The sequence below is a fragment of the Ostrea edulis genome, chromosome 4, assembly GCF_947568905.1.
Source record: "Ostrea edulis chromosome 4, xbOstEdul1.1, whole genome shotgun sequence".
NCBI classification, from domain to species: domain Eukaryota; kingdom Metazoa; phylum Mollusca; class Bivalvia; order Ostreida; family Ostreidae; genus Ostrea; species Ostrea edulis.
Genome location: NC_079167.1, coordinates 58,624,473 through 58,636,163, shown reverse-complemented (window position 1 = coordinate 58,636,163; position 11,691 = coordinate 58,624,473). Strand labels below are relative to the sequence as shown.

Genomic DNA, 11,691 nt, shown 5'->3' with positions numbered 1-11,691 from the left:
CTCAAAACATCATTGTGAAATTCACAAGTTTGGTACATCGCGATCCTTTTCTGCTTTTCCTAAATATGCATTTGATTTGTAGAACTTGGCTTTAAGTAGTATCAGCAATCATCAGAGTGTGACATACTTTCTTTACATTGTAAAAACAAGACAAATCATGTACACTCTATGTAATATTTTCACTTGGCATAAGATGTATGTGTACCAAGTTTGATGGTCCTTGCCCCAATGACTCGATCTGTATTCTGTTACTACGACCTTGACCTTTGACCTTAAGAAACAATAGGCATCCTCCACTTGGCATAAAGTGTATGTGTACAAAGTTTGACGGTCCTAGCCACAACAGTTTGGTCTGTATACTGCCTACAAGGTTTTCCTACTAAGTGATACTGTGACCTTGACCTTGAAAAATAAAGACATCTTCCTCTCATTATGGTGATCAATGTACCAACTTGCATTATCTTGGAGAATACGGTTCAGTTTGTATCCTGCCTACAAGGTCTTCCTACTGTGATACTCAATCTTGACCTTTGACATTTAACCTTGAAAAACAATAGGCATCTTCCTCTCACCATGGTGATCAAATGTACCAAGTTGCAATATCCTGGAGCTTACGGTTCAGTTTGTATCCTGCCTACAAGATTTTCCCACTAAACGACACTGCGACCTTGACGTTTGACCTTGAAAAATTATAAGGCATCTTCCTATCATCATGGTGATCAAATAAACTAAGTTGTAATATCCTGGAGCTTACTGTTCGGTTTGTATCCTGCCCACAAGGGTTTCCTACTAGGTTTTCCTACTAAGTGATACTACGACCTTGACCTTTGAACTCTGATCTTGAAAAACAATACACATTTTCCTCTCATCATGGTGATCAAAGGTACCAAGTTGTAAAATCCTGGAGCTAACAGTTCGGTCTGTATCCTGCCCACAAGGTCCGGACAGACAGACGGGTGACGCCATACCATAATATGTTGATGGGCATATAAAAAGTCTTTCAAATGATAAAGACAATAATCACTATAATAATTTTGGCCCCACTCTGGAACCAAAACCTTAAAACTTGGGATCATGAAATTTACAATTTTGGTAAAGGACTACCTTACTCCCTCTAAATATCTATTTGGTTTTAATTTAGTATCAATAGCATTTAAGAAAAATGTTTTATACGTATATACTATTATACAGTGTCTACAAAGTTTGGCCCCATCCTGGAGTCAGATCAAACCTCTACCCCAGAAATCATGAAACTGACATTTTTGGTACAGGCCTTCCTGCTCTACATCACTATGCATTTAATTTTTCTTACAAATGTCCAGTTAGAGAGAAGAATATTTTATTAGGCAGTTTTTCTCTGCCTCTAAGGCCTCAGGGGTGCAGAAGCCTTGAAATTTACAATCTATTTACCTGATACATCTAATCACATTTTTGTTGTATTTTGACGGAGAATAACCTTTAAACAAGGTTTTCTTGCAACTTAAAATTTTTCAGAATTTTCAATTTGTTGAACTTAATTTTGGAAAAATATTCTACACACACAGGTCTTAGTTTGTCTATTTCCCTCCACTTAGTGCAGATTTTAAGCTAGGACTTTTAAGATCTCTCATTACATTAAAATTCTATTTAAAGGCTCATTTATCAGCACCTCATATGAAGCAAATTTTCACTATCTAAAGAGTAATATAAACTCAATTATTTTATATGATTTTTTCCTGAATGATAAAAAAGGTAATTTGTTTGCAAATAAGGGATTCTAGAGTCTAAATTTCACTGGATTTGGTGTATGATCATATGAATATCTATTAAACCATGCCTAAAAGATTCAGACAGACATTCTAATATTTTTTTTTAGAAAAAACATATTTAAGAAAATTTGTTAATATTTTTTAAAATCTTTGGATGAAATCTTCAAAATACATGTCAATCAAGAAAAAGATATCATAGACAAAATATATTTTAAAAAGAAATTGAAATGAAATGACAAAATTTCAGAAATATTGTTATATTTTAGATTTGAATCAAAGATATAAAAAAAATCCCAATCAAAATTGATATAAATTACTAAGATAATCATATTGTTGCTAATTGTATGCACTTTTCATCAAGAAATTAGTTTCAACAAAATCCTTCCTACATGTTATCTTCAATACCCATACACTCTGTAAAATAAGAGGGTCCTCACTTGAAAACTGTGGAAGGACTTGATGAATAAATGATGTACCTGTACTCTATATGTAATATTTTCTTAAGTCTGACTAAGTTCAACAACCTGTTATTAACAAATTTCTTAAAAATTGAAGAAAATCAAAATCCCAACTTCGGAAACCCACGGTTGATTACGCTTCGTTCCTCTCTCCATCACCCGTGGGTCCATTCATTCCTACTCGCTCGTTCTCATGAATAAATATTTCAAAATATCTTCCAATCAAAGTAATAGTAATGGAACTCTTCTGTTTTTAAAGGTAGCGCTAACTTAACTTTGTTATCACAGCAATTGCATACCGAAATTGGGCTGAAAGGGTCTTTTTGATTGGACAAATTCGCTTAGGGTTTTCCATGAGCGCCCAATCAAATTGCCTCATTAATTATTCATGAGAACGAGAGAATAGGAATGAATGGACCCACGGGTGATGGAAAGAGGAACGAAGCGTAATCAATCGTGGGTTTCCGACGATGTCAAAATCCCTGCCACATACACATTGTCAATAACCATACAAAAACCTGCAACATAAGAAGATCCTCACTTGAAAACTGTGGGAGGAGTTAGATAGAAAAATCATATAGAGTAAAACATGGACTCTAGGGCTATCAAAAAACAGTTGCTATGACCAAACCTTGTTAAATCCAATAAAATTATCATTATTTTCCTCTTGAAGGGGAATATCACTTTGCAATAAAAGCAAATTGTCACAAGTGTGTTTTACTGTACTCTCCATGTAACATTTCCTCAAAAATGACAAAGTTCAACAACATGTAATTTTCCCAAAATTGAAAAACATGAAAATCCTTCATACATGCACATCTTCAATACCTATACAAACACGCTGTAAAATAAGTAGGTCTCACTTGAAAACTGTGGGAGGAGTTAAATGAACAAATCATGTACCCTACAAAACTCCTGCATTAGAGATTGAAATGGATTACAATTAAAACAAGATCTAGAGTGATCCACTAAGAAGCTACACAACAAGTTTCAGCTTGATATCTGACAGAGAAAACAGAAACAAAACTCTGAGCGACAGAAGGAAGGACAAAAATACAGACATCCCAGAATACAAACAAGAGGCCCATGGGCCACATCGCTCACCTGAGTCACCTTGGTCCATATCAGAAGACTTTCTATATATATTTGCATGTAAAACCGTAGTCCTTATTATGGCTCCAACCTACCCCTGGAGGCCATAGTTTTTGCAAACTTGAATCTACACTATGTCAGAAAGCTTTCATGTAAATGTGAACTTCTTTGGCCCAATGGTTCACGAGAAGAAGATATTTGAAGATTTTTCCTATATATTTGTATGTAAAACTTTGATCCCCCCTTGTGGCCCCATCCTACCCCCAGGGGTCATGATTTGAACAAACTTGAATCTGCACTATATCAGAAAGCTTTTATGTAAATATCAGCTTTTCTGGCTCAGTGGTTCTTGAGAAGAAGATTTTTAAAAAAAAATTCCTATATATTTGTATGTAAAACTTTGATCCCCTATTGTGGCCCCATCCTACAACAGGGGGCCATGATTTGAACAAACTTGAATCTGCACTATGTCAGAAAGCTTTCATGTAAATCTCAGCTTTTCTGGCACAGTGGTTCTTGAGAAGAAGATTTTTAAAGATTTTTCCTATATATTTGTATGTAAAACTTTGATCCCCTATTGTGGCCCCATCCGACCCCCGGGGGCCAGGATTTTAATAATTTAGAATCTGCACTACATCAGGAAGCTCTCATATAAATCTCAGCTTTTCTGGCTCAGTGGTTCTTGAGAAGAAGATTTTTCCTATATATTTGTATGTAAAACTTTGATCCGGGGGCCATGATTTTAACAATTTAGAATCTGCACTACCTAATAAACCTTATCTATAAATTTAATCTTTTCTAGCCAAGTGGTTCTTGAGAAGAAGATTTTTTAATGACCCAACCCTATTTTTACCTTTTCTTGATTATCTCCCCTTGGAAGGTGGCCTGGCCCTTTATTTTAACAATTTAGAATTCCCTTTACCTAAGGATGCTTTGTGCTAACTTTGGTTGAAATTGGCCCAGTGGTTTTTGAGAAGAAGTTAAAAATGTTAAAAGTTTACAGACGGACGGACAGACGGACGGACGCCGGAATACGGGTGATCAGAAAAGCTCACTTGAGCTTTTAGCTCAGGTGAGCTAAAAAATATATTGTATGTTCACTTTTCATTCAGCAGAAATAGCCTCAAAGTGAAGTGGCAGCTATAGAAAACAATCTCCTGTCCACTAACATATATTTCATGTACATGTACCTAGAAATAGCACTGATAATACTATTGTACTGTATTATACCTGTATACACGTAGAACTATTAAATTTTCATTGAAAATCATTTTTTGATAAGAAGTTACAGTCATCTGGTTTTTATTGATAAACATGTACAAAAGTTATTCATAGTTGTATAAACAAAAAGAATGTAATTCCTACTTCAATTCCCAAGTGGAATGCAGAGTTATCGCCTTACAGACTTCCTGAGATATGTACTATACATACAATGTGTTAACAACTGATTCATTAGTACAGAGACTAAAATATAGAATCATCCACACAACTTTATAATAATTATCTTTAAAAAAATATCAATATCAATACTGCAGACTATTGAAAATTTTGTAATTATGAAAAGCGCATGTTTCTGTTATGTGTGGAAAAAATATTACCTCTTTGGAGAAATTTTAGTTTGCATATATACAGAACAAACTCGGTAGGTAACAGAATTGTTTTTAATGCTCTGAATATTATTTAGGGTGAAATGCCATTGGAAAAGAGCAAAAAGTAGAAAACTTTATCATATCATACAGAAAACAGTATATATTTTCTTGCTTGTTACACCAGTCGCGGCACCTCAGTGGTAAAGCGTTCGCTTTGTAACCAGGAGGTCGTGAGTTTGAGTCCCACTTGTGCCATGACCATGTCAAACCTAAGACGTAAACTTAGGTAGTGAGTGTTCCTTCGCCAAACACTCGGCATTTAGAAGGTCTTTCGGATATGACTTTAAAAACGGAGGTTCCGTGTCGCGACAGGTGTTGGTATATAAAATAACCCTCACTGCTATGGCCTTTAGCGCTAAGCCTATAGGTCTAAATTTGTGGTACTTCACCTACATCTGGTGATGTCTCTATATGACTGGAAAATTCTCAATGGGACACAAAACAATCAATCTTGCTTGTTACACAGCAAAATTTTAATTCCAACATTGGATGGACAGTAATGCCGTGTAAAATGAAATATTGTACTGAAAGGTGTTTATCAATACGTGTACATCTCAAAACCTCCTGACTTAGAAAAATACACGTACATCTCAAAACCTCCTCATTTAGAAAAACATTGATCTGTCTGGAATATCATATATTTGAATCTTACTAACTAGATGAACTTCTAATATAGAAACTTTTAAATAAGGAGCAGTTAGATCTACTTCTTCAATTTTAAAAAAAAAGATTTCTTTTAAACATTTCTATGCAATCCTTTGGACCCCCATTGTGCCCTAACTACAGTACTCTGACGATTCTGCTGCCATCTTTTGTACACGGTGTTGTAAAATAAGGATAAAAGCCTTATTTTATGCAAGCATTTCAGTCTAATAAAGGAATCAAAATGATAGGTATTTTAATTTCAATGAGAAATGATAATTGTAGTGGTCAGCGGGGTTCGATCGCCGGTGGCCAGATAGCTTAGTTGGTAGAGCACCTGACTAGAGATTCAGGGGCTCCGGATTCGAATCCCGGTCTGGTTCATTGCATTTTCTCCCTTCCTGTTGCATTTGGGATGAAGATGTCCAATGCATTAGGAAATACAAAATGGACAACACAGAAAAACTAAGCATAAAATCGCCAACCAGAATGTATCCCAATTACCACAGCAATGGGACAGGCTAAAGATTGAAAATAGACTGCTTTATAGAACATGGAAGGATGAAGAGCAAGCATTCTGAGAGTATTGCATGGCAATACATAGTCCCCTACCGGATGCAAAAATTACTGTACAACAACAATATTCGAAGTTCATTATGTAAGTTATGGTAAAAAGGAAAATTGGGGAACCAGGACAGGAATGGTTGGAAATCAACTACTATTCGAGTACAGACTAGACCAGGAAAAAAGACAAATTTATAATTAGGTTTAGGTCTTTAACCAAGTCAATAAACTGTGACATGTAGGTGATCATGAATAATTCAGCTATATTGTTGTATTACAATGCTAGAAGTTTTTAAAATAAGTGTATTACTCTTATCTACAGAGATAAGAAACTTTGATGTAAATTTAACTAACAATTCATGCTATTTTTCTAAGTCCAAGGGCCATAACTTAATGAAAAATCAACGGACCGAGACAAAATTCGAACTTGATCTGTAACTTGTTATGGCAAAGCAATGTGCCAAATATCAAATGAATATCTGCAAACACAACCAAAAAAAGTCCGGAAAACTGATAATTAATGCTATTTTTCTAAGTCCAAGGGCCAAGACGAAATTCAAACTTGATCTGTAACGTGTTATGGCAAAGCAACATACCAAATATAAATGAATATCTTCAAGAACAGAGAAAAAAGTGCGGAAAACTGGACTGATGGACGGACGGAGCGCAAACCCAAAGTCCCCTTAGACTTCGTCGGTAGGGGACTAAAAAGGAATAGTAATGAATCAGATTATTGTACCATCATCAATTCGGTCAGAGATAATGAAACAGCTGAATAGCTGTCACTTAGCTGGACACTTAGGGAGAGAGAAAACATTGAAAATAAGTTCCTACTGGCCTGGCATAACTAGTGATGTAGCTAAAGGGTGATACACCTGCAATCTTTGTCACTTATCCGATGGAATGCTTAGCAATTGATATTTTGGGTCCACTGCCAGAGACAGACAATGCGAATAAATATATTCTCGTAGTCAGAGACTATTTCTCCAAATGGATGGAAGGCTATGCTGTAAAAAATCATACAGCTGAAACAGTTGCGGACATCGTGGTCACTGAGTACATTTGTAGATAGGAGTGCCATACAGGATACATACTGATGAAGGGAGGGAGTTTGAATCTGAGCTGTTCTCAGAAATGTGTTCTCTTCTCGGAATAATCAAGAGTAGAACTACACCATACAGAACTCAGTCAGATGGTATGGTGGAAAGATTCAATCAGACGCTACAACAAATGTTATGCATGTTTGTGATCAGACTGGGACGACCAACTACCTTACCTACTTACGACATACCATTCAAACATACAACAAAGTACTAATGCACACCAAACTTATCGATGTTAGGCAGAGAAGTTTCAGTTCCAATCGACGTAGTTGTGGGAAGGCCATCTACAGTGTCCTATTGAATACGTACAATAGATGGGACATGCCATGAATAGGGCATATCAATGTGCATTTGAAAATCTTAATCTAAGCTTTGAAAAACAGAAGAAATATCACAATAAAAACACGAAAACAAGAAAATTCAACATAGGAGATTTAGTTTGGAAATGGAGGATTCCAAAATCAAGGCGAAAACTGTCTCTAAGCTGGACAGGGCCTTACGAAGTGGTCTAGCGCTTCTCCGACGTCACATATGAAATCCGCGAAATAGACGGGAATAAATCAAAAATATTTCATATTGATCACTTCAAGTTATGCAAATCTGATCGTAAATTTCAAACTGTTGATGGTGTGGAAGAAAGTGAAATGTCGCAAGACGAATGTGTCACCTCCCCTCTGAATGAGACTACTGAAATAACAAAATCTAGAAGAAAAATAAGAAAACCAGATTGTTATGGTCTGTGGAATTACGATATAACTAGCATTAAATTATTGCTAGATGACTCGAATATGTACATTGTATTTAAGTTTGGTTTTTTTAAAGGAAGGGGGAAATGGTTAAAAAAAATTGAAATGAATTCATAAAATATCTTATTTTATTTATTAATGTAAAATAATGATGAATGTAGAAATTACCATTTTTGTCGATGACGACGATGGCATGTTTCTGGAGTCTAAGGAAAATAAGATAGAATTTTTCTATTCTGACAACATGGAATGTCCAGTATTTGGTTGTTCGGAATCTCAGTTCGCCTCCAAAAAGAGCTACTTTCGTGATTGTAACGAGTGCCATCACCCGGTGAATACATCCTACCAGTGTGCGGTGATGGGTTGCCAAGCAACTTGTGGAAGGAAGGCCGACATGTGTGCCCATATAAGGAACAAGCACAAGACGGATGCTAGAAGAATGGAAGACATTCTGGCAAAATGTCAGATGATCAAAAAGAAAACAGTAGGTTTGTTGACCCTGGTTTTTTCGAGTACCGTGGCTCAACGGATAATCAAAGGGAGGAAATCTTCCCATTAAGTCAGCTGGACCAGTCCTGAACATGAATGACCAGAGAACTCAGTAGGAGGATTTGGGAGTTAAGCTCCCAGCAGAACCGCAATCTCACGGCAGCCTTTTGATGACTAAATGGGAAACCCATCTCAGGCGCTCTGCAGAGGATTACTCCCCCCCCCCCCTGGAGATTCCTCCTGTTCCAGAGGAAGAACGAGAGCTAGAGATGTATTTGGTTTTCATATACAATGGTATAGACTCCACCTGTAGGTCAAGAGAACTAGTCAAACAATGACTCGAGGCAATAAGGAAGGCCAAGAAGAGGAGCGTCAGCCAGTGGGAGGAGGAGAACAGAAGTGTGAGAGATGAATTGAAGAAATTAAAGAAGAGCCATTTTGATTTTTTAATTTCTACTTGTTCATTACCTTGTTGTTAATAATTTTTGCATTGTACACTCAAGGATCAAAAATATTTCTGCACTGCTAATTTTCACTTTATATTCATTACAACTTTCACATTTTAAGAACTTCACAAAAATTTGATAATTAATGTTATCATACTGAAATTTTTAGAATATATGCAGAATTCACTCAAGAGTCATGACAAATATTACTTTTATTGCTATCTTATTTATTTTTTGGGGGTTGATTTATGAATTGCGAGGTAGACTTTTTAAAATGCTAATTAATATGAAATGTGTAAAATTAATTTCAAATAAAGTTATTGCATCATGATTAACCTAGTGAGTGTTAAAAACTGTAACACATAGAGAAAAAATAACAATAACAAATTTAAATCTAGGTGATTATGCATATTTTGTGAAATTTTTATGGTGATGGCTGCAGTAGAAATTTTTTTCATCGTTGCTTTAAAAATTGCATTATTCAATGACTTATATAGTGAAAATTAGCAGCGCAGAAATACTTTTGACCCTTGAGTGTACATCATATGCTCATTAACTATTTGTATTAGTATCACATGATTGTAAATGTTTAAAATTGTCATTACATTTGTATAGTATGTATTTTTATTCATGTTAATTTATGTAATCACTGTGATATAATTTGGGAACTTACAGAAGTATCTTAAGTCTAATAAGGGAATGTAATGGGTGTGTATTTTGTAAGAATTATTATTATAACATGTCATTGATATATAGCCGTCACTGGTGTCACTACTGTTGTGTCACGCGCAGGGCCGGTGACGTTAATACGGGATATCGGAACTAGAAAATTTTGGAACTCTTCAGAAAAAGAACTTACGAAAATTATGCGTCACTTGGGCAACTCTTGTATACAAATTAGTGATGGCTAAAGACGACTCATTTCTGATATAAAAATATATGCCTGGTTTAAAGATTATTTTTCAGAATGTTGCAAGTGCATGAATGTACTTGTAATAAAACATGAGTTATTGGATTAAATTTCTGATGTTTGGTAGCAGATAAAACAAAAGAAAAAGTCTATTTCCTACACCGTATGCACTTAAATATTTATCTTATGAAATTTTCTTGAGTCATTAAAACAATCGACTACTATGAAATGATATAATTAATCACAATAAATTATTTCAGAAACGTACATATACATGCAGCAACATGTAGCCCCCACCCACCCCCTCCCCCACACACTTCTGCCCCTTTTTCCTGAGATTGCATTAAATTATCACATTCAACATTAAAGTTTGTGTTATTAGTACATGCAAAGATCGATTCATTAGCTGGTTACTTGATATAGTAGCGGTGAATGGTAGTGGAAATCAAGGTTAGATCAATGAGTTCAACTCATGAACTGAAGAATACCCCCCACCCCCCCTTTTACGATTTCTGTGTTTGAGCAGAACTGCTTTTCTTGTTTACTAAGATTTTTCATATCAATATAACGGCACTTTTTTCCTTCGTTTGTTTCCAACCCCTCAACTTTAAAAAACGGTGCTAAAATGTGCCTGAATTCACCATATATGTTAGTACATAAGTAACATGTGCTTGTTTACTGAAAAGTTGCCCAAGTTAACGTAGAAAACGTGATCTCGTTGAACATACTAAATATTAAAACCAGGATGGAATCGGAGACGAAATAATGGTTCCGATATTCCATATTGCTATAGGTAACCGTAAACATAATGGATAATAGAGGTATAGGTTTAAATGAGTCGCTACATCGCAGGGCTAGGAGGAGGACGTATTATTGGTAAATGTATGATATTTTAATACTTAGAAAATAAATTGTTTATATTCATATTCAAATCACGGAGACTGCTTGGTTTATCTTTTATTATCCAACGTTGACATTCAGGACAAAAGGAAATTTATTTTTCCTAATTTACGGGGACTGATGTTCTCTTAAGAAGGATTTGAAATCCTTGTTGTACATCCATCCCCATTACAATAATCATGCAACATACTGTCCAGAGCATTTATTTTGTATCGTAATTAGGCCTATTTGGAATTATTTTGGATACAAAACAAAATTTTGATATATACAATTAGCATATTTCCCAGTGTTCATAGCTAGTTGTGTTCACCGAAAATGGTATCACAATCAACATCACACCCCTAACTCATTGAAGAAGATATATTGGAAGTGTTTCCCACGAATTTTATAATATGTAATGAGCAATTAAAGCAGAAAAAAATTGCCAATCGGCACACAGACACATACCAACCTATGATGGAGTTACAAGTCATTTAGAAAATATGGAAACGTGTGTGTATGTAAGTGAGTGCTATAAATATGCATGCATGTATGTATAATCAAACATACTGTCATAAGACAATATTGTGGTGAAATTTTTCAATGTTACAACCCTCATCTCAGCTACGTGCATGGACAATTTGTATCAAATCGTCCAAATGATCCCAGAAATGATGTAATGCTGTTCATAATTGTCGGGACCCATGCAATTTTTGTATCAAAAGTGAAAATAAGAAATTACCTGCAAATGTCACCAAATCATTCATGTGTGTTTTTTATCACGTGATTATTTAGAACAGGAACTTTCTGTTTGTGTTTTGGAGTACCTCCGCAGCAAATATATAGGCCAATGAGGGACCAAAACGTAATTTTGTAAAAATTGCAAAATCTAGTATTTATTAAAATAATCTGATAATTCAAGTACAAATATATCAAGTGAAATTATAGAGTACTGCTAAAATGTT

The 11,691-nt window shown here is 35.2% G+C and overlaps 1 protein-coding gene across 3 annotated transcripts in view; it reads right to left on the bottom strand.

Moving 5' to 3' along the window:
* LOC125667961 (testis-expressed protein 2-like) overlaps nucleotides 1-11,564 on the bottom strand; it is a 29,033-nt gene extending 17,469 nt beyond the window's left edge. For 2 of the 3 annotated variants that reach the window (XM_056163191.1, XM_048901673.2), the window contains exon 1: nucleotides 11,469-11,564. The gene's annotated coding sequence lies outside the window, so the exon portion shown is untranslated. Of the gene's footprint in view, nucleotides 1-2,837; nucleotides 2,954-11,468 lie in introns of those variants that run through there. The other variant, XM_056163193.1, reaches the window with a different exon arrangement.
* Nucleotides 11,565-11,691: the final 127 nt, after the last annotated feature.